Raw genomic sequence first — 16669 nt, forward strand, 5'->3', positions numbered from 1 at the left:
CCAACTACCCTTTTTAAAAATTGTATTCCCTTGGGCTTCCCTGGCGGTGCAGTGGTTGAGAGTCCGCCTGCCGATGCAGGGGACACGGGTTCGTGTCCTGGTCCGGGAAGATCCAACATGCCGCGGAGTGGTTAGGCCCGTGAGCCATGGCCACTGAGCTTGTGCGTCCGAAGCCTGTGCTCCGCAACGGAAGAGGCCACAACAGTGAGAGGTCCGCGAACCCAAAAAAAAAAAAAAAAAAATTGTATTCCCAGCACTTAGTACAGGTACTAGATGCAATACAGTTGGTTGTTGAATAAACGAAGATACTGCCATGACTTTCTTGATACCTAGGATTCGCCTTATTAGAAACAAGTCCCATAGAGCCCAGCTGAACTTACCTTTAGCTGTGACTCAGCATGTCCTTGTCCACTCCAGTGCCACCCCAGTGCCACTAGAGGAGAAGGGTTACAGAGTGGCCAGAGACCGGGGCCTTGAAAGGGCCAAGGCAAAAGAGGGGCACTGGTGCTTAAACTTCATTAATTTTGGCAACTCTTTCATTTGTGAAAGTGCTTTCTTCTGCCTTAGCTATTTGGTTTTAACTTCATGCCAGTACCACCAGGGAAGCAAAGCAGGTTTTATTATCCCAGATCTACAGCTGAGAGTCTGAAGGACTAGATCATAATATGGGTCACACAGTTAATCATAGAGAACGATAGTTAATGAAGAAGCCCAGTTCAGTGTTCTTTCCACAGCAGTAGGCAGGAGCCCACTCATCACTTTAAAAAATTAAAAGGCATCTCATTTTGAAACATGTTTGAGAATTTGATTATCTCCCCTTCAATTAATTCATGATCACCAAATCATGGTAAATCAACAACGACAATTATATGGAGGAAACTGCTGGTGGGAATATAAAATGGTGCAGCTACTGAGGAAAACCATCTAGAAGTCCCTCAAGAAGCTGAACATAGAGTTAACATATAATCCAGCAATTCCACTCTCTGGTATTTACCCAAGAGAATTGAAAATTTATGTTTGTCCAAAAATGTATATCTAAATGTTCATAGCAGCATTATTCATAATTGCTATAAAATGGAAACAACCCAAATGTCTATCCATTGATAAATGAATAAACAAAATGTGGTATGTCTATACTTTGGAATATTGTTCAGACAATAAAAAGGAAGGACTGATATATGCTACAATATGGATGAACTCCGAAAACATTATGCTCTGTGAAAAAAGCCAGACACAAAAGGCCACGAGTTGCATGATTTACACTTATGTGAAATGCCTGGAATAGACAAATTCATAGGGATAGAAGGTAAATTAGTGGTTTTCAGGGGCTGTGGAAGGGGAAAATGAGGAGAGACTGCTAATGAGTATGGATTTCTCTTAGGGGGTGACAAAAATATTCCGGAATTAGATATGACAATAGTTGCACAACCTTGTATTTATGATACTAAAAACCAATGAAGGGTGAACTTTATACCATAGGAATCATATCTCAAATTTTTAAAAGCATATGGCAAATCAAGAATCATAGATCACTGCTCTAAACACCAAAAGAAAATCCTCCCCCCACAAAAAAGGAAAAGAAAATTCTGAGGAAGCAGCACAGCACACAGGAGTGTGAACTTTGGAAAAAGATGGAGCATGTTCAGGGCAGAAAGAGAGACACAGATGTAGAGAACAAACGTATGGACATCAAGTGGGGAAAGTGGCTGGGAGGTGGGGTGGTGGTGGCGGTGTGATGAATTGGGAGATTGGGATTGACAGGTATACAGTGATGTGTATAAAATAGATAACTAATAAGAACCTGCTGTATAAAAAAAAAATAAAATTCAAAAAATAAATTAATTAATTAAAAAAGAAAAAGATGGAGCATGTTCAAATTCTACCCTTCCAATTATGACTTCCAGAGCTTGGGCATTTTATTTAATTTCTCTAAGCATCGATTTTCTTACCTGTAAAATGAGGGCAATATTACCTTATTTCATGGGGTGGTTGTGAGGATTAAATGAAACCATTCATGTGAGACAGCTAGTACAATACTACACACTTAATAGGTATCGATAAATGACTGATATTATCATTATTACTTTTATTATCACTATTATTATCATTTTCACATCTTTCAGATCTCTCATATCTAATAATTTTTTAGTGCTATTCTTATTTGACACTTCTAATAACAGATTGTGAGGGTTTCCAGTTTCTATGCGCATAATCGTGGCAAATTCTTCAAAACACATGGCTTAAAGGAAAGTCTATTTTTAGTATACTGAGCTATCTACTGTGCCTGTTCCATGAAATAAATAATAATTAGCAAAACAGCTGCCAAAAAGCATGTCACAGGAATTCATTCACTACTTTGTTATAAATAGCAGTAGAAATGTTGGCCCATTGCGCCCCCTTGCGTACGTTCAGGAGAACTACCTTTACTCTAGAGAGAAGGTACCTTAGAGCGTTGCAATTCAAAGTGTGGTCCTAACCTAGAAGGAATTGAAAAATTCTGAGAAATGCACAACCTTCCGAAACTGAAGCAGGAAGAAATAGAAAATACGAACAGACCAATCACAAGCACTGAAATTGAAACTGTGATTAAAAATCTTCCAACAAACAAAAGCCCAGGACCAGATGGCTTCACAGGCGAATTCTATCAAACATTTAGAGAAGAGCTAACAGAATCCAACAACACATTAAAAGGATCATACACCACGATCAAGTGGGATTTATCCCAGGGATGCAAGGATTCTTCAATGTACACAAATCAATCAATGTGATACACCATATTATCAAATTGATGAATAAAAACCATAAAAAAAAACTGGACAGCTACATGTAAAAGAATGAAATTAGAACACTCCCTAACACCATACACAAAAATAAACTCAAAATGGATTAAAGACCTAAATGTAAGGCCAGACACTATCAGACTCTTAGAGGAAAACATAGGCAGAACACTCTATGACATAAATCACAGCAAGATCCTTTTTGACCCACCTCCTAGAGAAATGGAAATAAAAACAAAAATAAACAAATGGGACCTAATGAAACTTAAAAGCTTTTGTACAGCAAAGGAAACCATAAACAAGACGAAAAGACAAACCTCAGAATGGGAGAAAATATTTGCAAACGAAGCAACTGACAAAGGATTAATCTCCAAAATATACAAGCAGCTCATGCAGCTCAATATCAAAAAAACAAACAACCCAATCCACAAATGGGCAGAAGACCTAAATAGACATTTCTCCAAAGAAGATATACAGATTGCCAACAAACACATGAAAGAATGCTCAACATCACTAATCATTAGAGAAATGCAAATCAAAACTACCATGAGATATCACCTCACACCAGTCAGAATGGCCATCATCACAAAATCTAGAAACAATAAATGCTGGAGAGGGTGTGGAGAAAAGGGAACCCTCTTGCACTGTTGGTGGGAATGTAAGTTGATACAGCCACTATGGAGAACAGTATGGAGGTTCCTTAAAAAACTAAAAATAGAAACTACCATATAACCCAGCAATCCCAGTACTGGGCATATACCCTGAGAAAACCATAATTCAAAAAGAGTCATGTACCAAAATGTTCATTGCAACTCTATTCATAATAGCCAGGACATGGAAGCAACCTAAATGTCCATCAACAGATGAATGGCTAAAGAAGATGTGGCACATATATACAATGGAATATTACTCAGCCATAAAAAGAAACGAAATTGAGCTATTTGTAATGAGGTGGGTAGACCTAGAGTCCATCATACAGAGTGAAGTAAGTCAGAAAGAGAAAGACAAATACCGTATGCTAACACATATATATGGAATTTAAGGGGAAAAAAATGTCATGAAGAACCTAGGGGCAAGACAGAAATAAAGACGCAGACCTACTAGAGAATGGACTTGAGGACACGGGGAGGGGGAAGCATAAGCTGTGACAAAGTGAGAGAGTGGCATGGACATATATCCACTACCAAATGTAAAACAGATAGCTAGTGGGAAGCAGCCGCATAGCACAGGGAGATCAGCTCGGTGCTTTGTGACCACCTAGAGGGGTGGGATAGGGAGGGTGGGAGGTGGGGAGACGTAAGAGGGAAGAGATATGGAAACATATGTATATGTATAACTGATTCGCTTTGTTATAAAGCAGAAACTAACACACCATTGTAAAGCAATTACACTCCAATAAAAACATTAAAAAAATAAATAAATAAAATAAAAAACAAACAAATAGAACAAAGTGTGGTCCTCAGATCAGCAGCACAGGCATCATCTAAAAAGCTTGTTAGAAGTTTAGATCTCAGATTCCACTTCCAAATCAGAATCTGCACTTTAACAGTCTCCCTGGGTGATTGGTATACACACTGAATTTGAGAAATACCAGCAGAGAACATATGGTAAACACTTATTTTCTTAATTCAGGAAACATTTACTGAATATCTTATATTGAGTGTTAAGTGCTGTACCAGGAACTGGAAATACTAAGATGAATATAATTCTTTCCATAAAGAAATTTGAGATTAAAATCCTGTAATAATTGTGCACCTTAAAAAGGAGAATTTTATGTAACGTGAATTATACCTCAATTAAAACAAACAAACAGAAAGAGTATAGTAAGTCAAGAATTATAGAAAACTGCTCTAAAATCCAATAGAAAAATGCCAAGGAAGCAGCATAGCACACGAAAGTGTGGACTTTGGGACAAATGGACCATATTCAAATTCTACCCTTCCAATGATCAATATAGTACAATCATGCAGAGTCCAGTGGTACACAGAGAAGAGAATGAACTCTGGAAGAACTGAAGGAAATTTCAAGGAGGACGTGGTATTTGAGATGGACCTTAATAACTATGAATTCACCAGGTGGAGAATGTTGGGGAGAGTATTCCTTTCTGAAGGAATGTCAGGAGCAAAGGCACCCATGTTCAAAGGCATGTGGTGGATTAGTGGGATGTCAAGTCCTTTAGTATGTCTTTGGTGATCAGCACATTGGTAGAAAGGCAGTTACCTCCGGGGGGAATGGGTTATGGGAAATTCTCACTTCCTACGGTATACATTTCTATACATTTAAAAAGTTAACAATAAAACAAGACAAGAACAAGAAATGTCTAAGATTAATTGTCTAAACTTTCACCAAAGTAAACAGAAATCAATGAAATAGAATATGGTCAAACAAACAAAATATCAACAAATTTGACAAACCCTTAGCCAGACTGATCAAGTTAAAAAGAAAAAAAAACACAATTACCAATAGCAGAAATGATAGCGGGAACATCACTACTAACTTTAAAGTCATTAAAGGGACAATAAGAGAAGACTGTGAAAAGATGTTTGCCAATAAACTCAGCAACTTAGATGAAATAGACAAATGTCTTGAAAGATAGAAATTAATAAAACTGACTCAAGAAGAAATAGGAAATCTGAGTATCTCAATATCTGTTAAAGAAAACTGATTTGTGGGATTCCCTGGCAGTCCAATGGTTAAGACACCTCGCTTCCACTGCAGGGGGCATGGGTTCGACCCCTGGTTGGGGAACTAAGATCCCGCATGCTGCGTGGCATGGCCAAAAAATAGAAGAAAAAAAAATCAATTTGTAATTTAAAACCTTCTAACAAAGAAACTTCCAGACACAGATATCTTTACTGATAAATTCTATCAAGCATTTAAGGAAGAAATAATACCAATTCTACCAGAGAACAGAGGAAGAGAGAACACTTCCCAAGTCATTTTATGAGACCAACATTATCTTGATACCTAAGCCAGGCAAACACATTGCAAAGAAATGAAAAACTGAGACCAACATCCTTCATAATATGATTGCAAAAATCTGTAACAAAATTTTAAGAAATCAAGTCAGGCAATGTATAGAAAGGGTTAATCAGCATGGATCAAGTGTTTGAATATTTAACGTTTGAATTTCAATTATTGTATTTCACCATATTAACAATCAAAGAGGAAAATCCACATGATTTGCTCAATAGATGCAAAAAAAAGTATCTGACAAAACCTAACACAAATTTCTTATAAAGTTAAGCACATATGTACCACAGACTCAGCAATTCCACTCCTGGCTGCTACCCAAAAGAAATTAAAACACATGTCTACACAAAGATTAGTATGTAAATGTTATAGCAATTTTATTCATAGTAGTCAAAAACTAGAAACCATCCAACTGTCCATTAACAGGGGAATGGATAAACAAATTGACGTATATCCTTACAACTGAAACTACTCGGCAATAATAAAAATGACCTTTAACAACATAGATGGACTTGGAGGAAATTATGCTAAGTGAAATATCAGACAGAGAAAGACAAATACTGTATGCTACCACTTACATGTGGAATCTAAAAAAATATAACAAACTAGTGAACATAACAAAAACAAGATTCACAGATATAGAGAACAAACTAGCGGCTACCAGTGGAGAGAGGGAAGAGGGGAGGGGCAACATATAGGTAGGGGATTAAGAGGTACCAAACTACTGCGTATAAAAGAAATAAGCTACAGGGACATATTGTACAACACAGGGAATAGAGCCAATATTTTATAATAACTGTAAGTGGCGTATAACCTTTAAAAATTATGAAACATTGTTATACACCTGTAACTTACATAACATTGTACATCAACTATACCTCAATTAAAAAAAAAAAAAAGAAATGACGGCGCCGCCGGGGGCCCCGCGGACTCAGCGTAGGGGTTGGCGCCGGAGAGGTCCGGCCGTCTGGGGCTGACACCCAGCGCCCAGCCCGTCGAGTCCGCGCCGCCTCGGCCCCGGTGCGCCGCCGCGGCCTGGGAGCGTCGGCCGGGCGGGCCGGCATTAAACTGAGATGTCCCTGTACGATGACCTGGGAGTGGAGACCAGTGACTCAAAAACAGCAGCCTGGTCCCAAAACTTCACACTTCCGTAGTCTCAGCTCCAGGTGAAGAAGGCAGCTGTCACTCAGGCGAAGAGCCAGAGGACAAAACAAAGTACAGTCCTCGACCCGGTAATCAACCCGAAGCGAGGTGCCTCTTCAGACCAGAGGCAGATTGTGGACACCGCGCCGCTCGCGGCAGCGGGCCTCACGGATCCGGTTCCCACTGCAGGAGAAGTTTTGATACCCCTAGCTGATGAATATGATCCCATGTTTCCTAACGATTATGAGAAAGTAGTGAAGCGCCAAAGAGAGGAGCAACAGAGACAGCGGGAGCTGGAAAGACAGAAATAGAAGAGAGAGAAAAGAGGCGTAAAGACAGACATGAAGCTAGGGGGTTTTCTAGGCGACCAGATTCAGATTCTGATTTAGATGAAGATTATGAGCCAGAGAGGAAGAAGAGAAGTAGAGGCGGAGCTGCCATTCCACCACCCACTTCTCTTGTAGAGAAACACAAAGAGTTACTCCGAGACTTTCCTTATGCCGAGGATTCAAGACCTCGCTCACCGTCTTCCAAAGCTGCTATCCCTCCCCCAGTGTACGAGGAAGAAGACAGACCCAGATCCCCGACCGGCCCCGGCAACTCCTTCCTCCCCAACATGGGTGGCACAGTAGCACATAAAATCATGCAGAAGTACGGCTTCCGGGAAGGCCAGGGTCTTGGGAAGCACGAGCAGGGCTTGAGCACAGCGCTGTCAGGGGAGAAGACCAGCAAGCGGGGAGGCAAGATCATCGTGGGCGACGCCACTGAGAAAGATGCAACCAGGAAGTGGGATTCAAATCCATTAACTGAAATACATAAGTGTCCTACTAAAGTGGTCCTACTAAGGAACATGGTAGGTGCAGGAGAGGTAGATGAAGACTTGGAAGTTGAAACCAAGGAAGAGTGTGAAAAATATGGCTAAGCTGGAAAATGTGTGATATTTGAAATTCCTGGTGCCCCTAATGATGAAGCAGTATGAATATTTTTAGAATTTGAGAGGGTTGAATCAGCAATTAAAGCTCTTTTTGATCTGAATGGGAGGTATTTTGGTGGACGGGTGGTCAAAGCATGTTTCTACAATTTGGATAAATTCAGGGTCTTGGATTTGGCAGAACAAGTGTGACTGCAAGAACTAGAGCCTGAGTCATCTCCAGCGATCCTTCAATAAGCCGCAGACTGAGCAGCGGAGAGCAAGGCGACAGGCAGCCTGCATGGCTGTGGGTACAGAGACTCTGGAAGGACTTCTAAGATATACATCGACTGATCCCTTTTTTATTTTGTGGTTTTTTAATATAGTATAAAAATCCTTTAAAAAAAACCAAAATAGATAACTAATAAGAACCTGCTGTATAAAAAAATAAAATAAAATTCAAAAACATAAATAAATAAATAACAATGTGTGCCTCTCTGGTTGTTTCTCTTTTTTATTACCACTTCTGAGGTGATTACATTTTTTGCTAGGATTTCATGATAATCCTCAAGTTCTTCAGTGATATGGCATTTCTTGCACTAAAATATCTAGAAAGTTTTGGGATATGGGGTTGTGTTACCCTTTGCTTTTCTTTCTTTCTTTTTGTTTTTTAAATTCATTTTGATAAAACCTGCAAGTTACTAAAAAAAAAAAAGAAAGAAAAAGAAATGACCTATGATACATGCGATCGCATGGATGAATCTCAACATTTTTGTGCTGAGTGAAAGAAGCCAGACATAGAAGACTACATACTGGAAGATTTCATTTATATGAAACTATAAAAAAGATAAATCTATCAAGACGGAAAGCAGGTCAGTGGATGTCTAGGACCAGGGATGGAAAAATGAGAAAGGGAACAGGGAACATTTTAGGATGATGTAAATGTTCTCTATATTGATCATGATGCTGATTATACAGGTGTATAAATACGTCAAAAGTCACCAAATGCACAGGTAAAATAGATGCATTTTAATCTGTAAATTATACATTAATAAAATTGATTCATGAGTGCACATCCATGGGGGGTTTTACTGCAAAAAAGAAACTGTCTTGGAGGGTCTTACAGTTGCTGGATATGAGTCTGAGCTGGACCATGGAATGTTCTGGCATCATGGGTGAGGTCAGAGAATCCTGTCTGCTGGAGCTCTGGTGACAGTTTGAATCCTAACAGTCATCCTGGTGCAGTGGGTGCAGACAGAGCTGCTGATGTTGCCAGTTCAGAGAAAGTGTGAAGCTCTCAAAGCATCAGGAGGCTTTGATTTACACTTTTGTACTTGGGTCATTCACAATAGTTCCCAGAGAAGCAAGAGTTGCCTGGTGACACAGACAAGGGGATGAAGTCTCCAGCCACTTTTCCAGGAACCCCCCAGTGCTGATGCTGGGCCTGTGGTGAAGAGGCATAAAAGGAGAAGCAACCAGTGGTAAGGAAAACATAGTTTTGAGAGCTGAGAGTCCAGTCTGGTGGCCCAAAGCTAGGTAGACAGGCCCACCTGTTTCCTAGGGAGGAAGAAAGAGCGAGAGCCCAGGGTTCATGGCTAGGAGAAAGGGCAGAGTGGCACAAGAAAGGACAGCATCTTTAATGTCCTTCCCAGGGGACCCAAATGGCCTGAGGAAGACAGACTCTATGTGTCTCAATCCCTACCTTCTCAGAACTCTCCTCCCAAAGTTGCCTGTGCCCCCTGCCAGCCCCTGGGACACACCTCTTGACTGGATCACTCTACTCAGACAGAACTGCTGTTTCACCAAACCGGATTCTTTCCTATACTTTCCCTTTTTCAATTATTGATGGCCACCTGTGGTCACTGGCGTTAGAAGGATGGCCTTAGAACCAGTTTCACGCCCCCATTTTACTGAGAAGGAAAATGGAGCCCTGGGAAGCAACATCCAAGTTATGAATTGGAAAACTTTAGATCTAGTCAGAACCAAGTTCAAATTTCACTCTCCCATTTGCTAGCTCTATCAAAGCGGACAAATCTCTTAAGGTCTTAGAGGCTCCTTTGCCTTAACTGTAAAAGAGGTACAATGACCCCTTCATCGTGGGTTTGTCCCAAGGATTACACAGGACAATGTGCAGACCGCACCTGCAGGATCTCTACCACGTAGTCAGCCACCAAAAATGGCCTTAGGGGTCAGGGGAAGGGTTGTATCTTGCCAGGAGGATGGCAGCCCTGGACATCTCACTGCCTTCTCTGGCCTTTGTTTCTGACAAAATGCACTTCAGTGTTCATTCTGGTCTCTTAGGGCCCATTAGTGTCTTTTTTCTTTTCTCTTTCCTTCTCTGATCTAAGTAGAGGAATCTGAGTACTCGAGGACAGTTTTCTGACCCAACCAATACCCTTTTCCACCTGTGTAACTGGTGGTGGTGGCAGCAATAACCACAACAGCCCCAGTAATAATACCTTTCCCACCCACACAGGCAGGCTTTGCCCTCTTTAGAAGCAGCAGAGGGCAGGGCGTGCAACAGGGCAGCAGACGGCCACACTCACCGGCGACCTAAGCCCCCTCACAGAAGCCCCCGGAGCAACGACTACCACTATCCCCCAATCCAGAGTGTTCTTCCCGCCCTGGCACGGCAAGCAGGACAGACTAGGGGCTGGGGTTTATTTTCACAAGTCTCACCACGCCTGGAAGAGAGATTACAGGCAGATACATGCGCAAGAGGCTTTCAAACTCCAGATCCAAGATGTCCCTGATCCAGAGCTCACACTCGGCCCATGTGGTATCAGCAAGTGGCCCCTGGCAACCCCTTCCAGCACCACCCCACTCCTTCCTCTAGGGGGAGCTGATGAGCCACAGGTGCTCAACCCCAATTACTATTTACTTCATCGGTGTACGCTTAGCTCATCACAATGCCATTAGCATCAAGAGGCAACTCAAAACTTGGGCAACCAGAAGTGATGCTCAGGTCATCTGTCCTAAAGCAAGACCCCCGGGTCACATTCCACCAGTGTCCTTGGCTCACTTCACTTCTGCCGTAGCAAGAAAGCCAAAACTTCACAGACTTCTACCCAGGTACCCTTCATGTACTTACTACTAAAACCTAAAAAATGTCTGTCTTCTGTTACTACAGATTTATCTTATGACAAGACTCTTCACATAATATCAATCATGGCTAACACTTATTGAACACTTACATTGTCCCAGGAACTGCGCTAAGTGTTTGAAATGCATGATTTCACTTAATCCCCACAACATTCTATAAGGTAGTTACCATTATTATCCCCGTTTCACAGATAAGGAAACTGAGGCTTTTAGACTTTGAGTCTAATAGCAGAAAGATTTGAACCCAAGTCTGTTGTTCTAATTATTATTCCCACCACTACCTTGAGACATTAATTATAAATCAGAGGGGAACCTTTCCTTGTAGCCCTTATGCTGTGGGTACAACATTTTGACAACTGAGACACATACTCTGCTATTAATACACAGACAGTCAAGTATCCTCTGAGTTGACAATGTGGTCCTAACCTTCAGGTCCAAGAGCGTCTCAAGAAACAGCTTAACCTGGTAGTAAGTTACTACCAGAGAACAGAGGAAACTAGTCATTCAGTTGAAGCACATTGCCATTTTTTTTAAGCATTTTATTTATTTTTTTAAAAGAAGATGTTGGGGGTAGGAGTTTATTAATTAATTTATTTATTTTTGCTGTGTTGGGTCTTCGCCTCTGTGCGAGGGCTTTCTCTAGTTGTGGCAAGCAGGGGCCACTCCTCATCGCGGTGCGGGGGCCTCTCACCATCACGGCCTCTCTTGTTGTGGAGCACAGGCTCCAGACACGCAGGCTCAGCAGCTGTGGCTCACGGGCCTAGCCACTCCGCGGAATGTGGGATCCTCCCAGACCAGGGCTCGAACCCGTGTCCCCTGCATTAGCAGGCAGATTCTCAACCACTGCGCCACCAGGGAAGCCCCACATTGCCATTTCTGATCCATCTTTGGCATCCTGATGCATGACGGTAATGACCCTGTTTGCCAGGTACTGCAACTGGGCTTTGATCCTGATGGCATCACCTGGGCTTAATGCCCTGTAGAGTCCTGCTGAGGATCTAGCGAGGCAGACGGGGGCTTTCGGAGCCTCCTGCCTCAACTCTGACTGTGCTCCGATTCCCCGTCCCCCCGCATAAATCTTGGGGGCTTCTCTGGGGTATTTGTATGAGCATGTGGGAGAAAAGTCTTAAGCTCTTTCCTGAGAAGAGGCTGCACCCATTCCACAGGGTCCCAGAGCCCTTCCGGGAGGCTAGAGTTGGTGGGAGCGTGGAGTGGGTAGTGGAGAAGCAGGATTTTGTTTTGTTTTGTTTTGTTTTTTGCGGTACGCGGGCCTCTCGCTGTTGTGGCCTCTCCTGTTGCGGAGCACAGGCTCCGGACGCGCAGGCTCAGCGGCCATGGCTCACGGGCCCAGCCGCTCCGCGGCATGTGGGATCTTCCCGGCCCAGGGCACGAACCCGCGTTCCCTGCATCGGCAGGCGGACTCTCAACCACTGCGCCACCAGGGAAGCCCGGAGGAGCAGGATTTTATGACAGCGAGACAAATGAGGTACTCCCTTATTCAGAACCAAATGCCCTACTGATCGGTGTAGGGTCAAAATGTAAGCGCTGAGAAAGTCCACGTAAGGAGAGGGGATGGGAGCGAGGGCAGTAGAAGAGATTTCAGGAGCAGAGAGCCTTAAGCCAATGGGCAGGATTTGGATAAGAAGGACATTCCTGGCAGAGAACAGATGGAAGATTATACTGAATGAGGACCAAAGGCGAGAGGCTAGAGGCATGAGATGTAGCTGAGGACCCTGTGGGAACTGAGCAGGAGAGCAGAGTGGGCCTAGAGTGGGAGTGAGAGGAGGTAGTAAGGAACAGGGCTGCACCGTGAGGGAAATGGGCTGCCGGGAAGACCAAACTCACAAGGTGTGCTGGACAGAGAGGCGATGGAGGGGCTTGGAAGCAGGAGTCCAGTTAGGAGGTCCAACTCTGTCACCCAGTTCCAACATGTGGGTTTTTTCCCTACACCAGGCAACTGTCTGGCACCAGCTAAGTGTTCTACAATTCAACTCAACGCTGACACTATCGACCCGGAGATGGCATCGGATCCCACAGGTTAAGGGCTCAGTCCTACAAGACTAACCCCCCACTTCCCCACCTGAGACACCAATCACAAGTCCAGGTTGTCACCTGTGCTTCTGACTGACCAGCTATAGATGGGAGCTTCCCACAACCCCTCCTTGGGTTTGATTAATTTGCTAGAGTAGCTCATATAACTCAGAGGAACATTTTACTTACTAGACAACTGGTTTATTATAAAAGGATATAACTCAGGAACAGCCAGATGGAAGAGACGCATAGTACAAGGTGGGGGGAAAGGGCTCGGAGCTTCCTGCTCTCCCCAAGTGCACCACTCTCCCCAAATCACCAACCCAGAAGCTTTCTGAACCCCATCCTTAGGGGTTTTACGGAGGCTTCATAGGCCGATGGGGGGTGGGGGGTGGACTGAGAGTTCCAACCAGGTGGTTGCCAACCAATCCCCACCCTTAGAAGCTTTCCAAAGGTCGCCTCATTAACATAACAAAAGACATCTTCATTGCTCTCACCAATTAGGAAATTCCAAGGGTATGGGGAGCTCTGTGCCAGAGACAGCTTTGAGGAAGAAGACCAAGTATATATTTCTTATTATAAATCACAACATTACAGAAGGCAAGTGACATCATTGTGTCACCCAGTCACCAAGGCCTAACACAGCTCCCAGCCCTTAGGAACACACTAAAGGTCACCTGCAGGCAAAGGTGTGGAGTTGACTTGTGGAATTTAAGAAAACACTTAGCTGTGAAATCCTGTCCTCACCCTGAAACTTTCCTTGATAAGCCAGGCTGGAAGTTTGCTTCTAGGTTCCCTGCAAAGGATTTCGCTGGTGGCGCAGTGGTTAAGAACCTGCCTGCCAGTGCAGGGAACACAGGTTCGAGCCCTGGTCCGGGAAGATTCCCACATGCCGCGGAGCAACTAAGCCCGTGCGCCACAACTACTGAGCCTGCACTCTAGAGCCCACGTGCCACAACTACTGAAGCCCGCGCACCTGGAGCCCGTGTTCCGCAACAAGAGAAGCCACCACAAAGAGTAGCCCCCACTCTCTGCATCTAGAGAAAGCCTGTGCACAGCAACAAAGACACAAAGCAGCCAAAAATAAGTAAATTAATTAATTAATTAAAAACAAAAATTTTTTTAACTAATAAAAAAGTTCCCAGCAAAAGACAGGAAAATGGGACTTGACCTTGCCATCTTCCCAGGCTTTTGGCTCCTCTGTACCTACCCTCTTCCTAGACTAGTACCGTCACCGATGCCTTAGGGTAGCTTTAGACCAAAGGCAAGTTGTCTGGATTGACTTCTCCTTCCGGTCCTGAGGACAACACTACAATCTTGGGAAAAAGTTTCCCCAGCCTCTGGTATCACCTCTCCTTTCTCTCAAGCAAGACTCTGGACATGGATTCCAACACCACTCCACTCCTGCTGCCCCCTGAGGTCTCATTAGAATGTGTCAAAGTCTTGAGCAGCTCAGGACTTGGCCCTGGAGACAACTCTCAGACACAAAGCCCACCCAGAGGGGAGCGTCCTAAGTTTGTCACCTCCCAGGAAAGCCTCTTGAAACACTCTTCACCAGCCAGGAACCCTGAAGCACCAGAGATAGAAGTTCATTAACTGAACTCTCTCCAAGCCCATTTCTCAGAAAGCATCCCTTCCCTTTCTGCCTCCTACGTCTCCTGAAAATTCCTGGCAGCTCCACCTCGACTGACAGGTGTGGATTCTCAGGACTGTGACAATTATTTGAACGTGTTTGTTTAGTGTTTCCGTATTTGAATAGTCAACACCCCCATTAAGGCTGAGAGGTTGGTACCACCAACCTCAGCTTAGATAAAAGGAGAGGGAAGCACCAAGAGGTTAAGTTGCTTCTCCAAGTTCACAGGGCTAGGAAGTGAGGGAAAAGATTCTCTGTCTCATTCTAGAGCCCAGACTCCTGACCCCCATGCTCTAGTGCTGAGCCGTCCGATAGCATAGCCACTAGCCACTACGCTAGCTACTTATGTTCAAGTTTTAATTAGAATCAAGTAAACTTAAAAATCCACTTTCTCAGTTCTAATAGTCACACTCCAGGTGCCCACGAGCCACGTGTGCTTATCTGAGAGTGCAGATATGGACTGTTTCCACCCTCATGGCAAGTTCTGCTGGACAGCCTGTAGTCTGATGCTTCCCATTTATACATCTGGGCAAGAGGCAAAGTTACTGCCCGGCCCACCACCCTCACGGCTACCCCATCCCTTCATGAAAATAACCCCAAATGCCTCTTTAGAGCAGCATGACCCTGACTTGTCTTTCTTTTCTTGCTGCCAGCTCTGTCCAGTCTCCAGGAGGGTGGCAGGAAACCTCGCCAACGAGACACATGGAAAGAATGAGATTTCGGAGACCGTGCAGCCAGGCCTCCCCACACGTGTACTGGCGGTCCAACAGGAAAATGGCAGTGGGCGAGTCCCCAGCCACAGCCCAGGCGAGGGGCAGATTCCCTCAGCCTCACCGTGGATGTTGCCGACATTTCTCGGGAGTCGGCGTGCCCTCCTGGCCCCCAAGCTGCGTCCCGGCCAACTGTCCCTAGAAACTGGGTCTTTATTAGCTTCTGGAAGTTTTAATAAGGGCGAGGAATATCCATTTTTCATAAAGCCCTGGGTTCCTCTTGACTTCTGTACACTCAGAGCTTACATCTGGAAGAGAAACCTCATCAGCTACCATGTGGTTTCTTTTTAGAAACAAACTTTACTGAAGGAATGTGCCCGGCAGGCTGCCTGTTGGCCCCAAGTGGCGTTTCGGCTGTGCCTCCTCTACGTTTCGAACCACACTCCCCAAGGATACCCAGGGCCTCGTCGTCATCCATCTCCCGCTCTCAGCATCCAGCATGGCGACTGGGCCCCGCTCCCCCGGTCTCTGCCTCAGCGGTTTCAGCCCCATTTCGCATCCTGTTCATTTCTGGTCCAAACGCAGCCTGCTGGCACCACTGGCTGTGGGTCCTGCTCAGCTTGCTCTTCTGGGCACCTACCCCCTGACTCCAGGGGAGTGAGGAGAGGGGACAGGCTCTGCTTTCTGACTGCCTGCCCGGTGACCCATGATAAAGTAGGAGTCAGGATGCCGAAGTGCTTCCTAACCCAGGGTGGAGTGTGCATCCCAAGCCCCAAGCTGCAGGGACCAGCTGTTGGGACATCCCCACCATGATCTCCCTTTTCGGGAGTAGCGTCTCTAGCAGAGAAACTGTGTCTTTTTCTCCAGGTTTCCTCCTCCATAGCAGACTCAGGGTCAGACAGGAGGTTTTCAATGGACACATCCTCCCTACAGTAAGCCCCTCAGGAAGGACCCTCTCTCCATGTGACTCTAGCCCCTTTCTCACCAACTAAGAGGTTGGCACTCGCTTTAGCATTTGGACCTGCAAGTAGTAGGCATTAAGGACCCTCTTCCTGTTAGACAGCACACAGAAAGCAGACAAAGCATGCAGGAAGAATTGCAGGATGAGGACAAATACCGTGCTGAAAGGTTGACTGAAAGAAAAAGTATTTGCAAAACATTTGCTGGAGAGCCACTGTCAGCCTATATTCAGAGCTATTCTATTACCATAAAAACAGCCCATACAAACTGATAAGAAAGATTTCAAGGAAAACTTTGGGAAAAGGGCAGAATTTATGAAAAGGCAATTCTCACACAGATGCACACGCGAGGTAACGGAAATGTCTAAAATGGAATATGTTCAATTTCACCGATAGAAGGGAAAATAGAAGACTGTGAGAAGACAGTTTTC

General features: G+C 44.3%; 1 long non-coding RNA gene and 1 pseudogene across 2 annotated transcripts in view; one reads left to right on the forward strand and one right to left on the reverse strand.

The window, feature by feature from the left end:
* The window catches only part of LOC309823593, an 86127-nt gene that overhangs the window by 45961 nt on the left and 23497 nt on the right, over nucleotides 1–16669 (reverse strand). The window lies entirely within an intron of this gene.
* On the forward strand, nucleotides 6824–8129 carry LOC309823515 (splicing factor 45-like; annotated as a pseudogene). The gene has a single exon. The product of its transcript is annotated as a splicing factor 45-like (transcript).

This window comes from Grampus griseus (assembly GCF_964374135.1).
Source record: "Grampus griseus genome assembly, chromosome: 6".
Classification (NCBI taxonomy): Eukaryota; Metazoa; Chordata; class Mammalia; order Artiodactyla; family Delphinidae; genus Grampus; species Grampus griseus.